The sequence below is a fragment of the Pleurodeles waltl genome, chromosome 1_2 (genome assembly GCF_031143425.1).
Source record: "Pleurodeles waltl isolate 20211129_DDA chromosome 1_2, aPleWal1.hap1.20221129, whole genome shotgun sequence".
Lineage (NCBI taxonomy): Eukaryota > Metazoa > Chordata > Amphibia > Caudata > Salamandridae > Pleurodeles > Pleurodeles waltl.
Window position 1 is genome coordinate 258471385 of NC_090437.1, and position 27617 is coordinate 258499001.

Genomic DNA, 27617 nt, shown 5'->3' on the forward strand with positions numbered 1-27617 from the left:
CCTGGGGGTTCATAAGTGGTGCAGCCTGCATTGCAGCAAGAGGTGGGAGGACCGCCGACACTGGACCAGAAAGTAAGCCCAAGTCCTGCTCGGCAAGGCCTCCCAATGAGGCAAGCACATGTGCTGCGCCCTAACCCTCCCTAATGGCCAGCATCCTTGTGGTGGCCTACCTGGAGCTTGATGGGCTATTGAGGGGCCAACAGCAGCATCAAGGGGGTCAGTTAATATATCTAGCTATTCTTGTTGTTTAACCTTTTTAATTTACAGCAATGTTGTTTGGCATCAACATGACAGTTGGCCCTCATCTAATGCAGATGAGGATTTCTGGAGGTGTAAGTTTTTCAGATGGTATCTGATGTTGTGTTTGGTACATTGTTTTGTGATAAAGGTTATCACTAGATTCATCATCACAAGACAAGTACTGTTTTGAGCAGACACATGGCTGCATGTCAAGAAAGAGGTTACGGCATTTTCTCCATGTTATGATGGGCATTTTACCAAACCTGGCCCATTTGAGGATAGGGTCGGGTTTGGTGCTCCACCATAAATGTTAGTGAGTAATGTAGGCTCTACTACTGCTGACATGAAATAGTAAGCACTTATGATACAGTTCATGCTTCAGACTTTAAATAAGTGGGTTAGTACAATGACAATATGATTATAAGGCTCAGCTCCACAAGGACTGGAAACATGTGTATAATGTCATCATTCCTTACCTGAAATATGTTAGAAATATGTTTCAACAGCAAGATTCAAGTCAGTTCCTGTAGACAGTAGCAGATTGTCATGAAGCCTTATTCCTTCACAAATATGCATGTGAGACTGTCTGTGTCAACCAACATGATTGTTATGCCAAACTGTATTGATTGAAACAGAAAGGAACGTGTCAACATTGGTGACAGAGGTACACATACCCCGAATGTCCCCAGTTATGTCCAGATGAGACATCTATGATGGTGGGAAAAGTGATACTTAAAAGGAAAAATATGATATGTGAGCTTACATCGGGAAGTTCAAGACCGTGATCAAATGGTTTGTGGAATTCTTCCCTACATGCATGAGATACTGATGACAACAAAGCCTAGTTTGAGAGCCTTGAAGCTGATTTATTATATAGACTTGGCAAATGTTTTGTGAGCCAAGTTTAAGTTCTGTTCTATTTACACAGACACACTCAAACTGTTGTATCTGTGTTTTCAGTATCATCTGGGAAGGCAAAGGTGACAGCAGACACGTCTATAGGGAAGAAGTTGGGCACTGTGGTTCGGGTGCAGACACACAGATACCAAGGGACCAAGTGTAATAGTGGGTGAGGGGACTGGCAGGGAGGTCACAAGCAACACTGCATCATCTTCAGAGACCTTCACAGAAGACCAGTACCTTGTGGTGGTGGACCCTAGTGTGACCATTCAACCTGCATCTTTGTCTGCCACCCACGTTTCCATCTCCACCCTCCCTCTTGCTTCCCCAGTTGGCCACAGCCATACCCCTGAAAGGGGTAGCGTCATCTTTGCTGCATGCATCCCCCTCCCCTATCTCCCAGGCTGCACCCAATGAGGAAGCTATTGACCTATTGCGGACAATGTCTCTCATTATGACATTGGCGGTAAATCCCACTTACCGCCACGCTGACTGCCGCCAACGTACCGCCGCCGAGGAGGATATTCGTTCACCATATTATTATGACAAACACACACCACTTCGTCATTATTCAGCCACAGACACAAATCCGCCACACAAAAGGTCAGTGATAAACTGGCGGTATCAAAACCCACACTGTTATGCCAACAGAACTACGCCCATCACATTATGACCCACGAATCACCATGGTGGACATTCACAACCGTAAACCATTGGTGGCACATACCACCGTGCTCACAATTGACACCCACAGACAAAACAACACCAAATTGGACAATTCAAACAACACACACCTGACATCCATACACACACCACATCCACACACCTACACCACTATAAAACACACACCCACATTACCCACAACCCTTTACAAACAACAATTACTGCTTGGAGATTGACTCCAAAACCACTTGCACAACCAGAGCCACACACCATACACACCTATACACCAATCACGCACCCTGCATCACACACCCCAACACATTATTCAACACACCCCCACCTAGACACCTCACAAAACACCCATGGCACCACAACGTCACCCCCGCTTCACAGAGGAGAAGCAAAGGGTCATGGTGGAGGATATCATCAGGGTAGAGCCACAGCTATTTGGAGCACAGGTGCAGCAGATATCGATAGCTAGGTGGATGGAGCTATGGCGGAGAATCGTGGACAGGGTCAACGCCGTGAGACAGCACCCAAGAACTAGAGATCAGGAAGAGGTGGAACGACCTACAGGGGAAGGTATGTTCCATTGCAGCAAGACACCAGCTCCCAAGATAATCAGGGACCTGGGGTCAGTGGCAGTGGGCACATAGTTAAGAGAACAGAGGCACAGGCCAGAAGGGACACTGGGAGGACTGTTGTGCTCCAGGGGAAGGACAGGCCCAGGGAACCGACTCTCCAGGAGGCACTTGCAGAGATCCTGGGAGCCTATCAACATTCCCAGGACACGATGGGCCAGATCCTGGACAACGTGCAGGAGAACAGGTGGCTGCAGGAGGGACAGTACCAGGGGATCAGGGAGGACTTGCAGACCATCAAGAACACCCTGATCTCCATAGCAGGGGTGCTGGCAGGCATGGCCAATATCATGATGGAGGCAGTCACACAACAGTGGGCCCCTGCCACTAGCCAGACATCTGAACAGCCTTTCACCTCTGCTGCCGCTAGTGGCCAGGAGTCCCCGCCACAGGACTCACAGGCCACCAGCACCCCTCCCCTGCAAAAGGATAACCACTCCGCAAATGTTCCCTGCGATCCAGACAGAAGCCAGAGACACTTGCCAAGACCCCACCAGGAAATGAGACTCTCCAGATTGTCCCCATTGCGTCCTACTCAGTCACCTTGTCCACCTTGATCTGCCATTGCTCCCCTTCCTATGTCCCCTTGGACAATGTACCTGTGCTACAAACAGACTGGAACAATACCCTGAACTTTCCTCCATCATCACACCATCCCCTTGTACTTGCCCCTCAATGTCTAAGCACTTCGATAAACACCTTTGGAAAAAAATAAGTTTGGAGTATGTCGTGTTTTTCAATTATGTATTCACTGAAACAGGCACAGACATTGCAATTCAACTGTACATAAAATGAGCATAGATTAATGACCTGTAGCTGGCTGCAGTGATCACACCAGGAGTATAAGTGAGGTCCCCAACATCTGTAAAATGAATTTCCAGAGGGAACAGTAAGTGGGCATAGAAGTGGGAAATATCAGCATGCCAGTGCCACAGAAATTCAAACAAATTTCATTGAAATTTGTAGTAACACTGTCCTACCAGTGTGTCATTGAAGGTATTGTCTGATCACTGATATTCTGTTGTCCTTATCCTCATTGTCTGCCTCCTCATCCTCACTGTCCACTGGGTCCACTGCTGGCACACGGGCATCTCCAGCCTCCTCCTCCTGCAGGATTGGGACATGTTGTCTAAGGGCCAGGTTATGTAACATGCATGCAGCACGCCACCACTATCTGGCAGACCTCCTTTGGTGCTAGCACAGGAATCCACCTGCCAGATGGAGGCACCACAACCTGGCCTTCAGAAGGCCAAAGGTTATTTCAATTAGCCTTCTGGTTCGCCCATGTGTCTCATTATAGTTTTCTTCTGCCCTTTTCCTGGCATTCCTCACAGGGGTCAGCAGCCATGATAGTTTGGGGTAACCAGAGTCATCTGCAAATATTGAGTGGCAATATTTAGCCACACACTCTCCTATATAGCCCACACCATACCCAAACACCAACATATATTGGGTGAGAACCAGGGCTCACCTATTAGCCACACCCTATGCCTCTGTAGTTGGGCCATCACATTTGGGATGCTGCTATTCCTTAGGACAAAGGCATCATGCACCGACCCAGGATACTTAGCATTGACATTGGAGATGTACTGGTCCACCAAGCACACCACCTGTACATTCATAGAGTGGAAACTCTTCCGATTTCTAAACACCTGTTCATTCTGACGGAGAAGGGGATAAATGCAATATGTGTTCCATCAATCATCCCAATTATTTTAGGGATATATCCCATTGCATAGAACTCGGCCTTCACCATGGCCAAATATTCAACCTGGGGAAAAACAATGTATCTGCACATGTGCTAGATCAGGGCAGACAACACTCTTGTCAGCACTATTGAGAACATTGGCTGTGATATACTTGCTGCCAAGCCCACTGTCACTTGAAAAGAACCAGTTGCCAGGAAATGGAGCACTGATAGAACTTGCACAAGAGGGGTGATCCCAGTGTGGTGACGGATAGCAGATATCAGGTCAGGCTCCGATTGGGCACACAGCTTTGTGACAGAGACCCTGTCAAGTCTATAGGTGAGTATTATGTACCTGTCCTCCAGTGTTGCTAAGTCCACCATGGGTCTGTACACGGGGGTATGTCTTCATCTCCTATTTATCCGCAGAGGTATGAATCCATGGGGCAAAAGAGTGAGGAGCCAGTCACAAACTGAACAATGGCGCTACAACAGAACTTTGCATGCTGTTAACTTGTAATGGGTAAGTGTGATTTGTCCAGTGTGTCCTAATTCCTTCAGTGACACAGCAATTTTCCAGGGCCTGCCCTGCCCTTAAATGGTGTCAGCCTGGCCTGTGTGGAGGGACAGGTGAAAGTGTGCCCTTGCTGGAGGCGGTCAGGAACCACTGTGCAACTCCTCATTGGTTAACATTGGGCCTTATGTGTTACAGTGGCCAGTGGTGATCTACACCGGGGGTTCTATAATATTCCTCACTTGCTATCTGATCTTCACAGGAGAGGACCAACACTGCATGTGCTGCTGTAACCTGTGTCTGGAACCTACCGTGGCCCGTGTGACTGGGGAAAGAGACCCAGCCTTCACTTGGGAGGAGTTGGAGAGACTGGTGGATGGGGCCCTACTCCATTACAGACTGCTGTATGGGCCTCCAGAATAACAGGTGAGTACACTGTGGGCACGATACATGTGTCAGGAATGCATGGAGTGGTGTGTGTGAAGGCCTCGTGTAAGGGGGTGGGTGGATGTCTTCTAGGCGGCGTATTGGTTGTGTGCTTGGCCATATGTATGTAAATGGTGATGTGAAGGGGTATGGTGGGCCATAAGTGTAACAGGCAGGACTGTTTGTCTAATTCAATTTTACTGTGTGTATTGCCTCTGCAGGTCAGCTCCCATCAAAAGAAGGGTAAATGGCATGCCATCGCCAAGGAGGTGCAGACCCTGTTGCAAATGGTGGGAGGACCTGAGATGCTGGGCCCGGAAGACGGCGGAGGCCGAGCTGGGGATGGACTCCCAACGAGGAAGGGGTACCTGTCAAACCCTGACCCCCCGATGGCCTGCATACTAGCGGTGGCCTATCCAGATCTGGATGGGCGCTTGAGGGCATCACAGCTGCGACAAGGAGGTGAGTACAGTGCCCATCATTACAACTTACACATGGTAGGGTGGTATCTGGGTGGGGGATGTGTGTCAGTGGGTGCCCCTAGGCCAGACCTGACATTGCAGCGTAGGTCCCCTCGTGGCTAAGTTTCTGAATGGATAATCCTGCTACCTAGCTCGTAGGCATCCACTACTGGTCAGGGCTGCGTGGGTCCCAGGTGTGCTGCATTTGGCAGTATGTGCCCCTCCCCATGCCTTGGTGGCAAGCTATTTCTCTGCTAGTGCTATGGCATATTGAGTAGGTTTGTTCCCGGTATGTGAGGGTGCTGTGTAAGCCAACGGTGGTGCTGGTGCAGCCATTGACCCAGTCTATCCATTGTCATTTCCCCCCCTTTTTTTTTGTCATCCTGTCCTTATGTGCATTAGCATCAACTGGCAGAGGAGCAGAGGCACCGTCGACAGAGGGAGCTGCATCCCACAGGACCCAGGAGGCAGAGTCCACTGATGCTGAGGGCACCAGTGGGATGGAAGGCGAGGGGAACACCATGGCGGAGACTGGAGGGGATGGTTCTGACACAGACACCTCCTCCGATGGAAGCTCCCTGGTGGTGGCTACCACTTCTGTGACCACCCCAGCTACAGGTACAGCCTCTGCCCTCTGTACCAGCACCACCCTCCCAGCAGCCCCTCATCAAGTTGTGCATGCCCACTCACAGAGGAGGGTGGGCATCTCCTTCGCCCCAGGCACCTCAGGCCCTGCCCCAGTGAGCCCTGCTGCCCTAAGTGAGGAGGCTATTGACCTCCTTAGATCCATCTCTGTAGGGCAGTCAACCATTGTGAATGGCCCAGATGCAACAGACTAATGCATTCCTGTAGGGCATTCACACTGGATTGGCGGCCCAACAGAGATCGATCCAGGCTCTGTGATGGCAGCCATTGTCCCTGTTTCTACCGTCCCCCCTCCAACTTCCTCTTCACAGTCCCATTTTCCTCAACCCCAACCAATCCCAAGCACACAGCCAAACGGGCATGCACACAAGACAGCACCCAAAACTGGTACAGGCAAACACAAGCACCACATTTCATCCCATAGGCACTCACACAAACACCATCCAGATGCAGACACACCAACTTCCACTATTTCCACTGCCTCCACCTCAGAGGTGGTGGTCTTTCTACACTCACACCTACATGCACTACATCATCATCCACTACCAGCATCACTACACCAAGCAGAACACACACCTCACTGGCAGACACCTCCACAACAGCCATGCACACGTCCCCTGTGTCCTCTCCCACTGTGTCTGTCCACCCCCCTCCTAAGGGACACAAACGCAAGCACTCACACACCCAATAGCCATCCACCTCACAACAGCATACAGGCAATGCACCTGCACCCAAAAGCAGCCGATAGACACCTCCAACAATCACTCCCTCTTCCCCCACTCCCATTCCTTCTCCCACCCCAATGTCCCTAAAAAAGTGTTCCTATCCACCATTGACCTCTTCCCTACCCCTACCCCCTTCCTGCCCATATGGGCAGATCTGGAAGAACCCAGCCAAGCACCTCAGTCACCCAATCCATGGGCCCAGTCGTCACCACACCCACTCGTGGTGGAAAAGGATCCAGGCCACATGTCTTGAAGGTGAAGGAGCCCGCTCCAGGCAGCCTCAAGGGAAAGGCGCCTGCCCCAGCTGCCAGAAAGACCAAGGCACCTGCCCCAGCAGGCAAGAAGGGTCAGGAACCTGCCCCACCTGCCAGAAAGAGCAAGGAACCTGCCCCAGTGGGCAAGAAGGGAAAGTAGCCTGCCCCAGGTGCCAAGAAGACAAAGGAACCTGCACCAGAAGACAGGAAGACCAAGGGGCCTGAGGCAGGTACTGTGACAGAGCCCCCACCACCAACCATTGTTGTGCAGCTGTCCGAGGTTGTAGGAGATGGGTAGGAGCCCCTCCCACCCCAGCAGCACCACCACCACCACTGAGCAGCTGTCCGAGGATGCAGGGGATGGGCAGGAGCTTCCTCCCCACCAGCAGCAGCACCACCAGTGAGCAGCCGTCACCACCGGTGGACGGTATGTAATTCTGCCTCCATGGGCTGCTGTACGTCCTGCCCCCTGCAAACCCAGTGGGTAGGACACCCACCTGACAGACTGTGCACTCCCCAGGATCAAGAGCACAGGGCACGATGCCCCCTCCAGAACCAGTGGGTAAGACACCCACATGCCCAACACTCCCTAGGATCAAGAGCACAGGGCACAATGCCCCTCCAGAACCATTGGGTAAGACACCCACATGCTCAACACTCCCCAGGATCAAGAGCACAGAGCGTGATGCCCCCTCAGAACCAGTGGGTGAGACACCCGCCTGAGAGACTGTGACCTTACACTCCACAGGACCAAGTACAGGGTATGTTGCCCCCTCCAGAACCAGTGGGTGAGACACCCACATGAGAGACTGTGACCTTGCACTCTAAAGGATCAAGCACAGGGCATGTTGCCCCCTCCAGAACCAGTGTTCTTCTAACATCTCCCAGCTGAGGTGCCCCCCCCATCTCCCGTCCACCTGAGGTGCCTTCTATTTACCAACTGATGCCCCTGCAGTGTTCTCTCCGTGTTGAAGCAGGTGCATGTGTGGCCTTAGGCTCTGGCCTGTGGCCATGTGGCCTACGAAAATTGTAGACTGGGCTGTGTCCCTTTTTCTGTACATATGTATATATCTATAATTTTGCCTAACTTATGTTTCATGCTGTTTTGATCTCATTGCATTCACTTTTTCGAAATCATTTTGTCTTTGCATTATTCATCCGAGTTGTGGGGTAAAATTGTTTTTGTAATGCAGCTGATTGTGTGTATGGTGTTGGGGGTATGTGGTGTGTGTGTGTGTCACTCTCATTTTCCTCCCTCCCTCCCTTGTGTGCTCGGTGGCTGTGCTCACCATCGTCATCTTCACCGGCGTTGGTGTTCGTGGTGGAGCAGAACATAGAAGATCATGGGGAAGACATGCAGTTCAGGCTCCATGGCGGCGTGGTTCTTGCCTGTGTCTCCAATGGTGACTCCTTTCCCTTCTGAGCTCAGTTTCTGCCAGGCTTTTGATGTTGTTGGTACTGCCCCGGAAAAGGTGCTGGTTTCCAGGGTCTTAATATGGCGGGCGGAACATTGACTTCCCCCTGGCTGTAGGTGGCTCCTGCCGTGGTGGCTGTTGTTTCTGCCCTGGCGGTCAATGTGGTACATTGGCTGTGTTTCGGCCATGGTCATAATTTGGTGCCAGCCTGCTGGCGGTATTACTGCCAGGGTTGTAATGAGGGCCTATATCTATAGGCCAGACTGCACTACTGAATGCCACCTATGAATGCTACCTTAGTTGGCACATGACATAGATGATAGCTTACATGGATAGCATTCATAGTGCCATGTCTGACCTACAGAGGTCATTCCAGGGTCATACACTTACTCTCATTTGTGACAGTGACAAGCACAGGTTTTATTTTTTAGATATTTTTGGAATGTATACATTAATGTTGTATACTTGAGATGGACATGTTAATTTTGGTGTAAGCATTTGTCATGTTACTGAACACTTACACCAAAATTATATGAGTTTCAGTTTTTAGGACTGGAAAATGCATGTCTGTTTATTTTACCATGATGTGTCTATAAATGTATATATATGCAAAACAAAAGAGAGAACTCTGGGTGGTTCCCAAGTTTAGGTGGAGAGCAGCTCCAGTAAAGAGCACCCTGCATCACCAGCGACACTCTGGATTTGCTCACCTCAAATGTCTGTTTTTCTAGCTGTGTTTTCAAGAATTTTCAGAGTGTCATCCACGGCGAGCTAGAAAATGACGAAGGTGGTCATTACAACCCTGGCGGACGGTGTTAAAGCGGCGGTAAGCCCGCCAACAGGCCGGTGGTAAAAAAATAGCAATTACGACCGTGGCGGAAACCGCCAACAAAGACAGCCACTTGAACACTCCAACCGCCACGGTGGTACAAACAAGCAGCTTGGCGGTCACCGCCAACAGACAGGTGGAAGACAATGTACCGCCCACACTATTATGACAGGCCAATCCACCACCTTTTCCGGGGCAGATACACCGCGGATAAAAACACAGTGGAAACAGGAATTTCGAAGGGAAAACACTCACCTCTACACACTCCATGAGGACACCATGGAACCTGAACTCCAAATCCTACCTGCGATAGTCTTCGTGCTCCTCTACCAGGAGCACGAACGCTGGCGGCGAAGACCACGGTGAGTACTGCACCTACGACACAGGGGAGGGGGGAGGGAAAAAACAGGGACACACACACGCAACACCCCCACCCCCACTCTCACCCACTACAACACACACACTAATGCATATCAATACATCACAGTTACACCCCCCAAGCCCCCACCGTAGAATGCAACGACTAAAGAAAATGAGTGTAACCATCGGAATATATTACAAACAAGTAGGCAGAAATATATATATACACCATTAACAAAATATATACCAGACATAGTAGTCCAGGTACTGCACAAAGAAAGTCCGTGGAACATTGGGACCACACAGTATGGGCGAGGCCCAAACAAGATCCCCGACCATGACAGAGAGAACACTGCAGGGGCATCAGACAGCAAGAAAACAGGCACCTCAGGGGGAGGGAAAGGGGGGCACCTCAGCCGCTTGAGTGCACAGCGCCAAATCCACGAGGGGGCCACATGTCCACTGTTCAATCCTGGGGAGTGCAAAGCCACAGTCTCTCAAGTCTCGACAGTGCGTGGTTTGCCCACTGTTCAATTCTGGGGATTGCAAAGCCACAGTCTCTCAAGTCTATACAGTGGGTGGGTTGCCCACTGCCATATCCTGGGGAGTGCAAAGCCACAGTCTCTCAAGTCTCTACAGTGGGTGGGTTGCTCATTGCCATATCCTGGGGAGTGCAAAGCCATAGTCTCTCAAGTCTCTACAGTGGGTGGGTTGCCCACTGCCATATCCTGGGAGTTCAAAGCCACAGTCTCTCAAGTGGATAACAGTCTCCACTGGTTCTGGAGGGGGCATGGTGCCCAGAGTGCTTCATCCTGTGAAGGACAGAGGTAGTGGATGGATGTCTCCACTGGTTCTGCAGGGGGACTGGTGCCCAGAGTGCTTCATCCTGTGAAGGACAGAGGTAGTGGATGGATGTCTCCACTGGTTCTGGAGGGGGACTGGTGCACAGAGTGCTTCACCCTGTGAAGGACAGAGGTAGTGGATGGATGTCTCCACTGGTTCTGGAGGGGGACTGGTGCCCAGAGTGCATCACTCACCCCGTGACGGACCCAGTTGCGTCAGTGCCCCTGCCGCTCATGGGCTAGCGGTGCTTGATTTGGCGGTGCCCTGTTCAGCGGTGCTTGAGTTGGGGTGCCCTGTTCAGCGGGGCTTGATTTGGCAGTGCCCTGTTCAGCAGTGCTTGAGTTGGCGGTGACAGGTTCAGCGGTGCTTGAGTTGGCGGAGCCCTATTCAGCGATGCTTGAGTTGGCGGTGCCCTGTTCAGCGGTGCTTGTTTTGGCGGTGCCCTGTTCAGCGGGGCTTGTGCTGGCAGTGCCCTGTTTAGCGGTGCTTGAGTTGGCGGTGCCCTGTTCAGTGGTGCTTGAGTTGGGGGTGACCTGTTCAGCGGTGCTTGATTTGGCTGTGTCATGTTCAGCGGGGCTTGTGCTGGCGGTGCCCTGTTCAGGGGTGCTTGAGTTGGCGGTGCCCTGTTCAGTGGTGCTTGAGTTGGCCGTGCCCTGTTCAGCGGGGCTTGTGCTGGTGGTCCTTCATGGCCCAGCGGGGCTGGCGGTCCTTCATGGATCAGCGGGGCTGCTGCTGGCGGTGGCCTCCTGGGCAGCTGTGCTGGGGCTGGCGGTGGCCTCCTGGGCAGCCTGGCTGCTGCTGGCAGTGGGCTCCTGGGTAGCTGTGCTGGGGCTGGCGGTGGCCTCCTGGGCAGCTGCGCTGGGGCTGGCGGTGGTCTCCTGGGCAGCTTGGCTGGCGGTGGCCTCCTGGGCAGCTGGGCTAGGGCTGGCGGTGGCCTCCTGGGCAGCTGGGCTGCTGCTGGAGGTGGCCTCCTGGGCAGCTGTGCTGGGGCTGGTGGTGGCCTCCTGGGCAGCTGTGCTGGGGCTGGCGGTGGCCTCCTGGACGGCTGGGCTGGGGCTGGCGGTGGCCTCCTAGGCAGCTGGGCTGGGGCTGACGGTGGCCTCCTGGGCAGCGGTGATGATGGCGGTCTTCTCCACCGTGCAGCTCTTCCCAGACTTGCCGGGTTTCTTTTGGCCCTTCCCCACCTTGGAAGGTGTCACAGCTGACTCCACACTCCCAACGGGACCCCTGGGAGCGGTTTTGGTGGCTGGAGTCTTCCCCCTCTCCCACCGGGCACTGGCCAACTTCTGATGCTTCACAGGTGGGAGACTGTCTGTGCTGTGGCTCCGTGCCACACTGGCTGTCCTGGTGGCCGGTGCACTCCACATACCGATGACTGCAGGCACCACTGGTCCCGGAGATGTTGTGGCTGAGGTGGTACTTCGGGACCTATGAGATGGACGGGGTGGGGGAGGTGTGGGAAAAAGGTCAAGGCTGGACAGGAAAAGTTTTTTTGACACACTGGGACGGGTAGCTGGAGGGGGTTTGGGAGTGGAAGAAGAGGTGGTGGTAGTAGGAGGTGTACTTTGGTGACTTTGGGTGCAGGTGCATGCGCTGGAGGCTGTCGTGAGGTGGATGGCTGTTGGGTTGGTGTGTGCCTGCGTTTGTGTATCTTGGGAGGGGGCGTCACAGACACACTGGCAGAGGATACATGGGACGTGTGAATGGTAGTGGGGGTGGTGACTGCACGTGAGCGGGGTGTGCTGGTGGGTGTGCTGGTGAGGGACGTAGTGGCTGTAGAGGTAGTGCATGCAGGTGTGAGTTTAGATGAGACTGGGAGGGAGGAGGGAGACGACGAGGAGGGGGAAACAGTGGAGGCAGTGGATGTTGGTGTGTCTGCATGTGTGTGTTGATTGCGCGAGTGCCTGTGGGATTTGTGGTGCTTATGTTTGCCTGAGCTTCCCTTGTGTGTTTTGATGTGTGTGCAGGCTGGTCTGATGGTGTGCTTGGGATAGGCAGAGGTACAGGGGATTGGGTCTGGTTGGAGGAAGTTGGAGGGGGGAGGCTAGAAACGGGGACAATGGCTGCCATCAGTGGTGAGGCCAGAGTTTGAAAAGCTCAGTGAAGGGTCGTCTGACTAGACTGAATGCCATCCAGGAATGCAGTAGTTTGTTGCAACTGCCTTTCTACAGCCTGGATGGCATTCAAAATGGTAGACTGCCCAACAGTGAGGGACCTGAGGAGGTCAGTGGCCTCTTCACTGAGGGCAGCGGGGGTGACTGGGGCAGGGCCTGAGGTGCCTAGGGCGAAGGTGATGCCCACCCTCCTGGGTGAGCGGGCACGGGGCGAAGGCTGAAGGGCTGCTGGGAGGGCGGTGCTGGTAGGGGGGTGTCGGCTGTACCTGTAGATGCGGGGGGCACAGATGTTGCCGCCACCACAAGGGAGCTCCCATCAGAGGACGAGTCCATGTCGCTGGTGTCAGCTCCTGTCCCCACCGTGAAGCTCCCCTCTCCCTCCGTCCCATTGGTGAATTCTGAGTCCGTAGTCTCACCCTCCAGGGCCATGTGGGATGCAGCTCCCTCGTGCTCCGGTGCCACTGCTCCTCCGCCTGATGATGCTAATGCACACAAAAACAGGGAGACCACAAAAAGGGGGGGGAATGATAGAAGAAAGATATGTTGAGTGCACGGATTACCGCTACCGTTGGCGGACAAGACAGACACAGAAGCCCCCTGCACTACGCCACGCTCTTGGGCTCCACTGTTCAATTCCTGGGAAATGGCCTACAAGGCTATGGATGACATCTTCACACATAGATGACACAGGGGTATGAATAGCTGTACTTGGCACTCTACCGAGGTGGGCTGGGGTGCCACGTGGCCTGCCTACGGAACTCGCCCTGGCCTAGGGAAACCCACAGCCCTCCTCCCCCACCCAGACAACTCCACTGCGCGCAAAGTCAGCAGAATGAGAGTGTACTCACCCCCTTGTGTCTGCTGTGATGCCCTCAAGCGCCCATCCAAATCCGGGTAGGCCACCGCCAGGATCCTGAACATCAGGGGGGTCATGGTGCAACAGGCACCCCTCCCACGTTGGGAGGCCATCCCCAGCTGAGCCTCTGCCGTCTTCTTGCTCCAGTGGCGAATGTCCTCCCATCTTTTACGGCAGTGGGTGCTCCGTCTGTGGTAGACCCCCAGGGTCCGGACGTCCTTGGCCATGGCACGCCAAATTTCTTTCTTCTGGTGGGCGCTGACCTACATGAAATGTACAGGGGAAGAAGAGAAGTCATTACCAACTGCACCGTCAAAGTGATTGGCCCCCATCCCTAGCCTTGCCATGTGACACATGCATTCACCGTCTTTCATGCACGCAGCACTCTGCCCCTTTCCTTCTTACATCCAGCCCTCTCCACACAGACATAGCCCATACAACATGCTGCCTGTGTACTTACCTGTTTGTCTGGAGGACCGTAGAGTAGCGTGTACTGGGGGAGGACCCCATCCACGAGCTTCTCCAACTCCTCCGATGTGAAGGCAGGGGCCCTTTCCCCAGACGCACAAGCCATTGTCTCTTCCAGACCGAGGTCACAGTAGCACTTGCAGTGTAGGTCCTCTCCTGTCGAAGATCAGGTATCGAGTGATTGAACAGATAGAAAATGGCGGTCACGTCCGCAGAGGTGCGTACCGTCATCGCCGGCGTACATTGTCATTGGCTCCTGGGACCCATAGGGTCCAATGTTAACCAATGCAACATTGAGCCGCGGTCTTCGACCGCCTACCGAGACGGTGTACAACGCCAGCGCAGTTACCTCACATCCCATTGTCCCACTTTACAGGTCAGGCAGCCGTCATTTCAGGGGCCCACATGGCTTCATTTTCAACTGCGTCACACATACCTAGGCCTCGTCTCAACACACATACAGGCCACCTTTTGTGTATGATTGGTGTTCTGGGTAAACTGTGGGTACGTACCTATGAGTTGTTTGACTCCTTGCTTGCTGTTGTCCTTCGTAGGCACCGTCCGCTGGGACATGTGAGGAGATGGCGGCATCCTCCGGTGTACCGACCGTTGGTGGACCTGTCGACAATGGAGGAGCGACATTTGATAATCACCTAGACCGTGCCACAATCCAGGAACTGTGTACCCAGTTGGAGCCAGACCTGATGTCAGCAATCCGCCATCCCACAGGAATCCCCCCTCAAGTGCAGGTGCTGTCAGTGCTCGATTTCCTTGCAAGTGGCTCTTTTCAAACAACTGTGGCCATGGCATCAGGGATGTCCCAGCCTATGTTTTCCAACGTATTGTCCAGAGTGTTGTCTGCCCTTCTGAAACACATGCAGAGCTACATCGTTTTCCCTCAGGTGGAGGATTTGCCTACAGTGAAAGGTGATTTCTATGCCCAGGGACATATCCCCAACATCATAGGTGCCATTGATAGTACCCATGTGGCTTTGCCCCCCCCCCACAGGAGTGAACAGGTGTACAGAAACCGGAAGAGTTATCATTTTATGAATGTACAGATGGTATGTTTGGCAGACCAGTACATCTCCCATGTGAATGCCATGTTCCCTGGCTCAGTGCATGACGCCTACATCATGTGGAATAGCAGCATCCCTTATGTGATGGGTCAACTCCAGAGGCACCGTGTGTGGCTAATAGGTGAGCACCTGGAAGCAAGTCAGTGGGAATGGTTGTCTGGGTCTGGGGTTATCCCTCCCGGTTCGTGTGTGTCTAACAGTTGCCCCTCACCATTTGCAGGTGACTCTGGTTACCCCAACCTGTCATGGCTACTGACCCCAGTGAGGAATCCCAGGACCAGGGCAGAGGAACGCTACAATGAGGCCCATTGGCGAATTAGGAGGGTGATCGAGCAGACTTTCGGGCTCCTGAAGGCCAGGTTCAGGTGCCGCCATATGACAGGTGGATCCCTATTCTACTCACCAAAGAAGATGTGCCAGATCATCGTGGCCTGCTGTATGCTTCACAACTTGGCTTTGCGACGCCAGGTGCCTTTTCTGCAGGAGGATGGTCCAGATGGCGGTGTTGTTGCAGCTGTGGAGCCTGTGGACAGTGATGAGGAGGAAGCAGAGGAAGAAGACATGCAAAACAGGGACTCAGTGATCCAGCAATATTTCCAGTGAGACACAGGTAAGAATACAATCCTGCATAGTACATGTACTTTAACACTACTGCCTCTCTCCTGTCTGTTGTTTGAACCCAGTGTATGGTCACTGAGTTGTCCCTTTCCCTTACGGTTTCACAGATGTGGGTCCCACTGTGTGACATCTGCTTAGATTACTCATGGACTAGATCTGTGTGACATAGGTATGTTGACATTACTATTTAAAAAACATTTTGTCACTGTAATTGCTAATACACTATTTCGAAATCACAGACAGACTCCAAATAATTTTGTGCTTTAGGTGTGTTAATTTAAATGCTCAAAATTGGAGGGGGTAGTGAAATGGTGAGGGGTGATGGCGGAGGAGTGTCCATGGCGGTGTCCAGTCTATTAGTCTCACAGGTGCATTGCCCATTTGGGCATAGGAAGTGGAGCTGGGGCAGTTTAATTATGGACAGGGTGACAAAGTGGGACAGTATGATGACAATCAGGGTGGTCTCATTTCTTGGCGGAGGTCTTGGCATCGTTTTCTGTCTTGTTCCTGGATCTCAGGGACCGTTTGCGGGGTGGTTCTCCCTCTGCAGGGGGTGGGGTGCTGGTGTGGTGGTCCTGTGGCGGGGCGTCCTGTCCACTAGCACCAGCGGAGGTGGTGGGCAGTTCATCGTCCATGCTAGTGTCAGGGGCCCCTTGTAGTGCCACAGTGTCCCTCCTGGTGTTGAGTAGGTCCTTCAGCACCCCTATGATGGTGCCCAGGGTGGAGCTGATGGTTCTGAGTTCCTCCCTGAAGCCCATATACTGTTCCTCCTGCATGCGCTGGGTCTCCTGAAACTTGGCCAGTACCGTTGCCATCGTCTCCTGGGAGTGGTGGTATGCTCCCATGATGGAGGAGAAGGCCTCAAGGAGAGTGGGTTCCCTTGGCCTGTCCACCCCCTGTCGCACGGCAGCCCTCCCAGTTCCCCTGTGTTCCAGTGCCTCCGTCCCCTGGACCATGTGCCCACTACCACTGCCCCCAGGTCCCTGTTGTTGTTGGGGTGGTGGGTTATCCTCGGTTCCCTGTAGTGGTGGACACACAGCTGATTGACGTGTCCTGGGGACGGAGGTATGGGCCCGCTGGGTTTGTGCTGTGCTGGTGTTTCCAGAGGGGGAAGGTCTGTGGTGGCTTGTGCCTGTGTGAGGGGAACCGACTGTCCAGAGGTCCCCGATGGTCCAGGCTGGTCATCTAGATCCAGTTGGACAGAGTTGCTGTCATCACTGTGGGCCTCTTCTGTTGGTGGTGTGGACATGTGTGGACCCTCCTGTCCGGTGATGTTGGGGAGGGGTCCTGCAGGGGTATAAAAGGATGTTTATTAAATCTGTGTGTGTAATGGTGTGCAATGGGTGGGTGACCGTGTACCCCAGTGCTAGCATTCCTGTGTGGGAGCTTGTGTGATGATGGTTTAGGGGGGTGTATGGGTATGTGTAGTGGACATGCTTTGGCGATGGGTGTCCATGCTTTGTTGTTGCATGCAGGGCTTGGTGTTGGGATGTGTGGTTTGTGATGCTGGGACATTTTTGAGGAGTTGGGGTGCTGGGGGTGAGGGTGAGGGTGGGGGTATGTGATAGCATGCAGGTAGGGTGGGGGATGTAATAGTAAAGCTTTGACTTACCAGAGTCCAGTCCTCCACCTACTCCTGCGAGGCCCTCAGGATGTAAAATCGGCAAGACCTGCTCCTCCCATGTTGTCAGTTGTGGGGGAGGAGGTGGGGGTCTGCTGCCAGTCCGCTGAACCGCCAGGTGGTGTCTTGAGACCACGGAACGCACCTTCCCCCGTAAGTCGATCCACCTCTTCCTGATGTCCTCCTGATTTCTTGGGTGCTGTCCCACTGCATTGACCCTGTCCACGATTCTTCGCCATAGCTCCATCTTCCTAGCTATGGAGGTGTGCTGCACCTGTGATCCGAATAGCTGTGGCTCTACCCGGACAATTTCCTCCACCATGACCCTGAGCTTCTCCTCCGAGAACCTGGGGTGTCTTTGCCGTGCCATGGGGTGGTGTAGGTGATGTGTGGGGTGGAGTGTGTGGTGATATGTAGTGGTGTGTTGTGTGAGGTGCGTGGAAGTTGTGTGGGTGATGGTGTTGTGTGCCTGTGGGTGCTGTTGTTTGGTGGTGTCTCTCTCTGGCCTTTTTTCTGAATTTTTTGTTGGGGGGGTTTGTGGGTGATGTCGGTGTGTGTTTTATATTGTAATGGGTGTGTGGGAGTGGTGTGTGTATGTGTATCGGGTGTGTGTATTTAGAACTATCCAATGTGGCTGTGTTTTGTAAGAGTGTGTGTATTTTGAGCGCGGCGGTGTGTACCGCCAATGGAATACCGCGGTTGAAAGACCGCCACGTGGATTCGTTTGTTGTGATAGTGTGGGCGTATTTCTGTTGGCGTGACGGTGTCGGTTTTGTTTTCGCCAGTTTACCACTGACCTTTGGTGTGGCGGACTTGTGTGGGTGTCTGACTTTTGGCGGATTCCGAGATGTGGGTCATAATAGCTGTGGCGGAATTCCGCGGCCACGGTGGTGTGTTGGCGGTCTTCTGCACGGCGGCAAGCGCCTTTTACCGCCAATGTTGTAATGACCACCAAAGTCTTTTGCCATTTATACAGCAAAATCTTTAAGCATAGGATTGGCTCAGTACCATCAGATGTCAATCCTTTGCTTAAAAACAGTGTTTCTCCCCGCTGGTCCAGCAGAAAACTTACCACAACATTGAGTGTAATTTGAGCAGTGAAATGTGTGACGGGGCTGTCCAAGCGCATGGGCAGTGCAGGGGACCCTGTCTGCCAGCAAAGGCTGGCGGAAAGAGGACTCACAATCCCCAGGTCAACGCTGCTTGCGGATTGTGACCACCGTGACCGCCAGGCTGTTGACAGGAGGCAACCTGGCCGTGCCGGCAGTCGGACCGTGATCCATGTGCTGCAGTCATAATAGAGTGGTTGGACCTCCTTGCCTGCAGCGGTCTGACCGCCATCACGAGTGTGGTGGTCTTGAGACCACCAGACTCGTAATGAGGGCCCCTATCTTTTTAGGGGGAGAGGGCTAGTGGCCCCCTGCCAATATTTAGACTTCGAGGGCCGAGTAAAAGGGGGGTTCCCAAAACACATTTTCCTCATTCATTTTTCCATAGGAACTTCACAAACTTTTACAGTCCAAACCACTAAATGAATTCACACCAAATTAGGGAGAAAGCTAGATCTTGGCCCAGAAAGAGTGTTTTTTGTGGTTATTTGTTGTAAATGTGTTCATTACTTTTTGAGAATTTAGAGCTAAAAAAGTGTCTACTTAACACCACTGAGTCTCCAAAGATCTAACAGATCTTATTCTGCGATCTGACTTGCACCAGAATGTGATGGCAGCCATCTTAGGATTCAGTTCTGAGACCTAATAAAGTGAAAAAAGGCATAAGGGGGTAGGTTAAGAATACCCTGACCCTCTAGGCCTGGTAGTGGGGTCCCACAGGGACCCCTCCTGACCCAAAAATATTTTTTTTCTAAGACTTGCAGCAAATTCACAGAAGATCCGTGCTATTAATTTGAAGACCCTACTGGAATGGTTAAGGGCCATATTTCCTTTTAAGTGGGAGGGAGGCCACACACTTACAGGTGTGGAACTCAACTTAAAACAGCTTTTTCTGTTGGGTGGGAGCAAAAAAAAGATGCTGGCTTCTGCCAGCACCCATATGGTGCTGTCTGGAGAGCAAATTGAGGCTACAGGGGCCCTGGTGCTCCCCTACAGTCATATTAAAAGCCGGGGTGTGGGTGACCCAGGTGGACACTAGGGCACCCACTGAAAATTAAATAATTGACTGAGTCCTGGCACAGTACTGATTATAGAGTGGGCCAGGGCTGCAGGGACCCTAGGGTTCCCCCATGGCCCCCAATGACCCATTTAATGTGGATGGTCCATGTGGGCACCCACCAACAAAAAAGACGAGCTCTCTCTAGGGATGCTAGGTTTGTGGCCTGCTCCAGCGTCCCCCCAAAAAAACACAAAACATGTGGGTGTCCTGAAGGTACCAGGACATCTAGAAAGAAAAAAACTACTTTTTGAAAAGTAAAGGAGTGCCCCATGATGTCCTTAGGGATTATTTCTAACATAGATTTTACTGCTGGTGATAACCTTAAAAGAAGTAGAGGCACCATCAAACTTTTTTTTGATGTTGTAGGGGGCTGCAGGAAATTCAGCAGCACTTCAGCTCCATTAAAATAAAAAACAGTACATTTCCCGGGTCATTAACACTGGTGACATCAAGAGAGCTTACAATATTTTTAGCACACTTTTGGCTGGAGCTCTGTGCTCTTCAGCTGGAGTACAGAGCCTCCTTTTGGTTTGCCATGCATGGCTCCCCATGTGCACACACATCCCTCTGTGTGCGCACTTCCCTCTGTGTGCACTCATCTCGTACACCATGCACTGACATCTACTTTCCAAATTATAACACATATGACATGTTTATTGATATGATTGATGACATATCCACAACATCTGAAACTGTGCATGGCACGGTGAGTTATAGTTAACATAGAGCATGAGTTATAGGTACATTAGATAACTATAACTGGTGAATTTCAGTGTTTTTTGTTTAAAGTTACTTCTAACTATAATGCCGCTTTAACCTTTGTGTTTTTTCATTGACTTTATAATATTTTATATATAAATGTATACATATATATGTATAAGTTATAATTAGGCTCTCATTTTAAACGTACCAAACCACAGAAATTCAACCTTTATAGTTAGAGTCATCTAAAGTAACTATAACTTGTGCTCTAAGGTAACAATCACTTGCGTCCCTTCCATGCACAGTCATTGGATCAATAATTTTACTGCAGATGTTACAGTGACATTATCAATGATGTTATCAAAGACTTCATGAGTGCTGTAATTTGTAGGGTAATTAGCAGTGCATTGCGAGGGAGCAAGTTATAGTTCCCTTACAGCACCAGTTATGGTTACTGTTGAACGTGGCCCTTTCTTTGGGATAATTTCCAAACTTTTTGCCTTTTTACTCATATTTTTCCAATTTGTTTTTGCTGTTTTTAAGACTCTGGATTATTTACCACTGCAGGACATATAGTGGTGTGTTTTAAATTTCCTGGTATTGAAATACTGCCAACTTAATTTTTCACTATTGCCAATCCTATCATTCCAATAGGTTAACATTGAGATTGCATTTAAATATCTTTAAGTGTAGTGTCTCATTGGGAGCAGATAGAGATTGCAGTTTGGGGTCTCTGAACTCACAATATAGAAATACATCTTTTGGTAAAGTAGTTTTTTAGATTATATGTTTGAAAATGCCACTTTTAGAAAGTGGGTATTTTCTTTTTTAACCATTCCGTGCCTCTCCTTGGCTGCTGAATCCATGTCTGGGTATGACTGACAGTTGGGCTGTTTGTGTATTCAATCTAGACAGTAACACAAAGGAAGCTAAGGTGTGTCCTGCATATCCTGATGAGTCTTCCTGGGTGTTGGAAAATGGGTTATTGGTAAGGGCAGGTAAGTACCTACCCTTAGCAATAGGCCACTAACCAACACTAGGTTCAGTTAGGTCTTAATAAATTAACCCCAGCTCAACCCTTGGTAGCTTGGAAATGAGCGACAAGGCTTAACCTAGGAGACAACATGTAAAGCATCAAGTATCACAAAACAGTAATTAAGTAGAACACAGGAAACAGTTTAAAAATCCAAAACAAATTTATAAAAATAGGAAACATTTTAGCTTCAAAATGACACCAAAACGAATAAAATCAGATGAAGGGAAACGGATATATACATTTTTTACTAATGAATGCGTTTTAGCACTTAAAAACCAATATCGTCAATCTGGCCATCAGTCAAAGTTTAAGGCCGACCGCGATGAAGCCTTGCTCGGCTACAGGGCGCGGGAGGCCTCGGTCAAAAGTTTACTGTCGGACTTAGTCATTTTCTTGAATATTTTTTTTCAGTGGGACAAAGTCGCCAGTCCAGTCCGTCCTCCTGGAACTCTTACTTGGATACGCGTCGCAGAAGCCCTCAGTGGAGATTTCTACGTTTGGACTTAGATGATTTTCCGAGATGAAAATCCTTCGACTGGGGAAAACCTGAATCTTGATCTGACATTCTTGGAGCCCGCTTCGGATACACTGCCTGGGAGGTATTTTTCAGAGATTTTCTTCACGAGGATGAACCTGCAAGTCAGGCCAGATCGCAGATAAGGCAAGCCGGCTAGAGTTGATGTGGCGGGTCGGTCCCTTTATGGAGCTTTTTTCCAAACGTTCTCCAAACTTCTGGATCTACTTGCAGGTGATCTTTTAAGGTTCTTTTGATGTTCACAGCTCACCCCAATGTTCCAGAAGCTCTAAAATGCTCCTTGAGGGTGCGGACCACATATCCCAGAATGCACCTGGCGTAAAACTACAAATCGGCCACTGGACAGTGGTCAGCTGTTCAGTGTTTTCAGGAGTTGGTGCAGGGGACTCTGGTTAGCAATTTTTCACCTGTAGCAAAAGGGGAGTTTCTCCTTGAACCAGTTGAAGCCAGGCATAGTCTTTCTTGTGGTGAAGCCCAAGTGTGCAGCTGGTGAAGTCCTCCAGAGTGCAGAGGTCATGTGCAGGTCAGGGGTCCAGCAGGGCTGTCCTTCTTCTCCTATAGTTCTTCCTTGTAAGGATCTAGGTGTGGGTGCAGCTCTGCCAGTTATATTATATCCAACAATTGTAAGTTGTGGCATTTAGTATAACAATTAATTTGATACCAAACTTGATGTATCTGACACTTAAGGGCACTTTATAAATTAAATAGTCTCCCCATTTTAGCCTATGGAGGCCATTCACTACAATGAGGGAAAAACGATTTTGGGTGTTTTGCCTCACCAGGGCTTATAAAACTATTTGTGTAAGGTCCCTGCTTATAGTTACATGGCACCCAAACCCTAGGGACACATAGGGCACACCTTAGGGATGACTTATATGTACAAATAATGTAGTTTAAGACCTTGGAAGTGCTTCTTAATTCCAAAGTCGAATTTGCATGTTGCTTTAGTTTAAAAGCAGCCAGCAAGACTGGCCTGCCTTTAAAATGACACTGAACACCTCAGCAGTGCACCTATGGGTGCATTACCTATGATGGGGTCCATAAACCTATATGCCCTACCATATACTTTGGACTTACAGGTAGGTTAATATTGCCAATTATAATTAGCCTAATTTGCATATCCACGTTACACAGAGCACTGGCCCTGGGGCTAGTAAGCAGTACCCAGGGCACAGCCAAGAGCCAGTAACCACTAGTATCTGTCCAAAAAGTTTGGGGGTGACAAGGTCAAAAAGGAGGACTTTCCTACACTCCCCCCAGATGAAAGGTGATGGGTACCAACCTACACCTTGGTAGTCCTCATCAGCTAAGTGGGAAAACCTAGAAAAGCCATCTGCGTTGGCATGGGCAGTCCCTGGTCTATGTTCCACTATGAAGTCCATCCCCTGTAAGGAAATGGACCACCATAACAGTTTGAGTTCTCCCCCCTCATTTGCATCAATCATCTGAGAGGTCTGAGGTCAGTTTATACACAGAAGTGAGTGCCAAACAGATATGGCCTCAACTTCTTCTGGGACCAGACCACTGCAAAGGCCTCCCTCTCAATGACACTCCATCTTTTCTCTCTGGGGAGTAGTCGCCTGCTGATGAAGACAACTGGCTGATCTTGGCTCTCTTCATTTACATGTGCTAACACTGCCCCAAGCCCTTCATCTGAAGCCTCTGGCCCTCATTCTGACCCTGGCGGTCGGTGATAAAGTGGCGGCCAACCCGCCAACAGGCCGGCGGTCCAAAATATGCAATTCTGACCCTGGCGGGAACCGCCAACACAACCCGCCGCATTAACACTCCGCCCGCCATTGCGGAACAAACAAACAGCGCGGCGGTCCCCGCCAACAGCCAGGCGGCAGACAATGTACCGCCCACCCTATCACGACCCACCAATCCGCCACCTTTTCCGGGGCGGGAGCACCGCCGATAAAAACACGGCGGAAACAGACTACGAACGGGAAAACGCTCACCTCCACATACTCCACGCGAGATTCCGGCAGTATGGAACCCAAGTTGCAGGTCATTCCCGCACTCCTATACCTGCTCCTGTACCAGGAGCACGCCCGGCGGCGCGGAAGACATCGGTGAGTACTGCACCTACGACACAGGGGAGGGAAAAGATTACCGGCACACACCCACCCACCCACACCCACTACAACACACACATCAATGCATTCCCACAGATCACTGTCACAACCCACAAACCCCCCCCTCCGAAATAATGCAAAGACCAAAAGAAGAGATCTTAAACGGGCAGATATATTGAAAAATGGACAGCAGTAATCCAAATAAATAAATAAACTATGTACAAAATATATACATCTACTAAATGTAGTCCAACCACTGTCCGTGGACCACAGGGGTCCTGAGCAAAGGGGCAAGGCCCAGTCCCACGACAAGAACTCCACGGAGAGAACACTGCAGGGGTATCAGAAAGAAAAAAGGACAGGCACCTCAGGGGGAAGGGAAGCGGGGGCACCTCAGCCACTTGAGTACACGACGCCAGATCCACGAGGGGACTCCATGACCACTGGGCCATCCTGGGGAGAGCAAAGCCACAGTCCATACAGTCCATACAGTGGGTGGCTTGCCCACTGGGCCATCCTGGGGAGAGCAAAGCCACAGTCCATACAGTCCATACAGTGGGTGGCCTGCCCACTGGGCCATCCTGGGGAGAGCAAAGCCACAGTCCATACAGTCCATACAGTGGGTGGCCTGCCCACTGGGCCATCCTGGGGAGAGCAAAGCCACAGTCCATACAGTCCATACAGTGGGTGGCCTGCCCACTGGGCCATCCTGGGGAGAGCAAAGCCACAGTCCAAACAGTCCATACAGTGGGTGGCCTGCCCACTGGGCCATCCTGGGGAGAGCAAAGCCACAGTCCATACAGTCCATACAGTGGGTGGCCTGCCCACTGGGCCATCCTGGGGAGAGCAAAGCCACAGTCCATACAGTCCATACAGTGGGTGGCCTGCCCACTGGGCCATCCTGGGGAGTGCAAAGCCACAGTCCAAACAGTCCATAACATACTCCACTGCCACTGGAGGAGGCATGTTGGCCAGAGGACATCCTGCAGCCCTGCCCGAGACAGATCCTGCCCTGCCACGTCTGCCAAATGGCCAGCGGTTCCTGCCTGGAAGGGCCCAGTTCAGCGGTTCTTGCCTTGAAGGGCCCAGTTCAGCGGTTCTTGCCTTGAAGGGCCCAGTTCAGCTGTCCTTGCCTTGAAGGGCCCAGTTCAGTGGTCCTTGCCTTGAAGGGCCAAGTTCAGCGGTTCTTGAGACGGCGGTCCCCAGCGGAGTGGTGCTGGAGACGGCGGGGCCCAGTTCAGCGGTTCTTGCCTTGAAGGGCCCAGTTCAGCGGTTCTTGCCTTGAAGGGCCCAGTTCAGCGGTCCTTGCCTTGAAGGGCCCAGTTCAGCGGTTCTTGAGACGGCGGTCCCCAGCGGAGCGGTGCTGGAGACGGCGGGGCCCAGTTCAGCGGTTCTTGCCTTGAAGGGCCCAGTTCAGCGGTTCTTGCCTTGAAGGGCCCAGTTCAGCGGTTCTTGCCTTGAAGGGCCCAGTTCAGCGGTTCTTGAGACGGCGGTCCCCAGCGGAGCGGTGCTGGAGACGGCGGGGCCCAGTTCAGCGGTCCTTGCCTTGAAGGGCCCAGTTCAGTGGTCCTTGCCTTGAAGGGCCCAGTTCAGCGGTCCTTGCCTTGAAGGGCCCAGTTCAGCGGTTCTTGAGACGGCGGTCCCCAGCGGAGCGGTGCTGGAGACGGCGGGGCCCAGTTCAGCGGTTCTTGCCTTGAAGGGCCCAGTTCATCGGTTCTTGCCTTGAAGGGCCCAGTTCAGCGGTTCTTGAGACGGCGGTCCCCAGCGGAGCGGTGCTGGAGACGGCGGGGCCCAGTTCAGCGGTTCTTGAGACGGCGGTCCCCAGCGGAGCGGTGCTGGAGACGGCGGCCATTCTATGGCCAACTGCTCATTGCCTGGTGGTGCCCTCCTGGGCAGCGGGGATGGTGCTCCTTCAATGCCCACCTGGGCTGTGGGTGGTGGGGCCCTCCTGGCCAGCTGGGCTGGGTCCTCCCTGGGCAGCGGCTATGGGGGTGGTGGGCTCTCCCGGGGCAGCTGTGCCGGTTCCTCCCTGGGCAGCGGCTATGGGGGTTGCGGGCTCCTCCTGGGCAGCTGTGATGGGTCCTCCATGGGCAGCAGGCCTGCTGCCTGACTTCTCCGCCTTGCTACCCTTGCCCTCCTTAGTCGGGAGTCTGTGGCCCTTTCCTCCCTTTGGAGCTGTGGCTGTTGACGGTGGCTGGCTAGTGTCCTGGGGGGATATAGAACCCGGGCTCCGGCGGCGGCCCTTCCGCCTTCTGCTCCTCTTCCTAGGGGGTGGGCTGGCTGTCCCCTTGCTGCTGGGCGAAGATCCAGACCTGCGGGCTGGTGGGCTCCAATACCCCTGCACCCTTGTCAAGGGGGCTGCAGGGCTGGTGGTGGCTGAGGTGCTCTTCTTACCCCGACGAGAAGGAGGGGGGGGGCTCAGGGTCAGGAAAGAAGGTAGCAGTAGAGAGATAGATTTTCCTGGGACAATGGATAGTGGTAGGTACAGTGGGTATGGGAGTGGAGGGAGAGGATGTGGTTGTAGGCGAGACAAGTTTGCTGTCTTTGGGTGCAGGTGCAGGAGCGGGAGGATGTCGTGAGGTGGATGGCTGTTGGGTGGGTGGGTGGCTGCGTTTGTGTGGTGTGGAAGAGGGGGTGACAGACACAGTGGGAGAGGACACAGGGGACGTGTAAATGGCAGTGGGGGTGGTGACTGCACGTGTGCGGACTGTACTGGAGGGTGTGCTGGTGATGGAAACACTGGCTGATGGTGAGGTGAATGAAGGTGTGAGTGTAGACGTCACAGGGAGGGAGGAGGGAGACGAGGAGGTGGGGGTCACAGAGGTGGTAGTGACTGTTGGCATGTCTGCATCGGAATGTTGCTTGTGTGAATGTCTGCGTGATCTGTGGTGCTTATGTTTGGATGAGCTGCTCTTGGGTGTTGAGGTGTGTGCAGGCTGGTCTGATGGTGTGGGTGGGACAGGCAGAGGAACAGGAGACTGGGAGGAGGGAGTTAGTAGAGGGAGGCAGGAGACAGGGACAATGGCTGCCGTCAGTGCTGAGGCCAGAGCCTGGAACGATCGCTGATGGGCAGCCTGACCCGAATGAATGCCCTCCAGGTACGCATTGCTGCGATGAACCTCCCTCTCCACCCCCTGGATGGCATTCAAAAGGGTAGTCTGCCCAACAATGAGCGTTCGGAGGAGGTCAATGACCTCCTCACTGAGGGCAGCGGGGGTAACAGGGGCAGGGCCTGAGGTGCCTGGGGCGAAGGAGATGCCCGGCTTCCTGGCAGAGCGGGCACGGGGCGAACGCTGAGGGGCTGCTGGGAGGGCGGAGATGGTGCGCTGGGTGGCGGCTGTACCTGTAATGGCGGGGGGCACGGATGGTGCCACCCCCGCAAGGGAGCTCCCTTCCGAGGACGTGTCCGTGTCGCTGCAGGGTCCAGTCGTCCCCGTTGTGGAGCTCCCCTCGCCCTCCGTCTCACTGGTCCAGTCAGACTCTGTGGCATGGCCCTCCTGGGCCATGTGAGATGCAGCTCCCTCCTGCCCCGATGCCACTTCTCCTCCGCCTGATGATGCTGATGCACACAAGCACAGAAAGACAAACAAAAAGGGGGGGGGAGAGAGAAATAAAGAGATTTTGAGTACATGGATCACCGGTACAGTTAGCGGACATGACAGACACAGATGCCCCCTGCACTAAGTTGCGCACTTGGGGTCCCCTACGCATTCCGTGGAACATGCCCTACACGCCTAG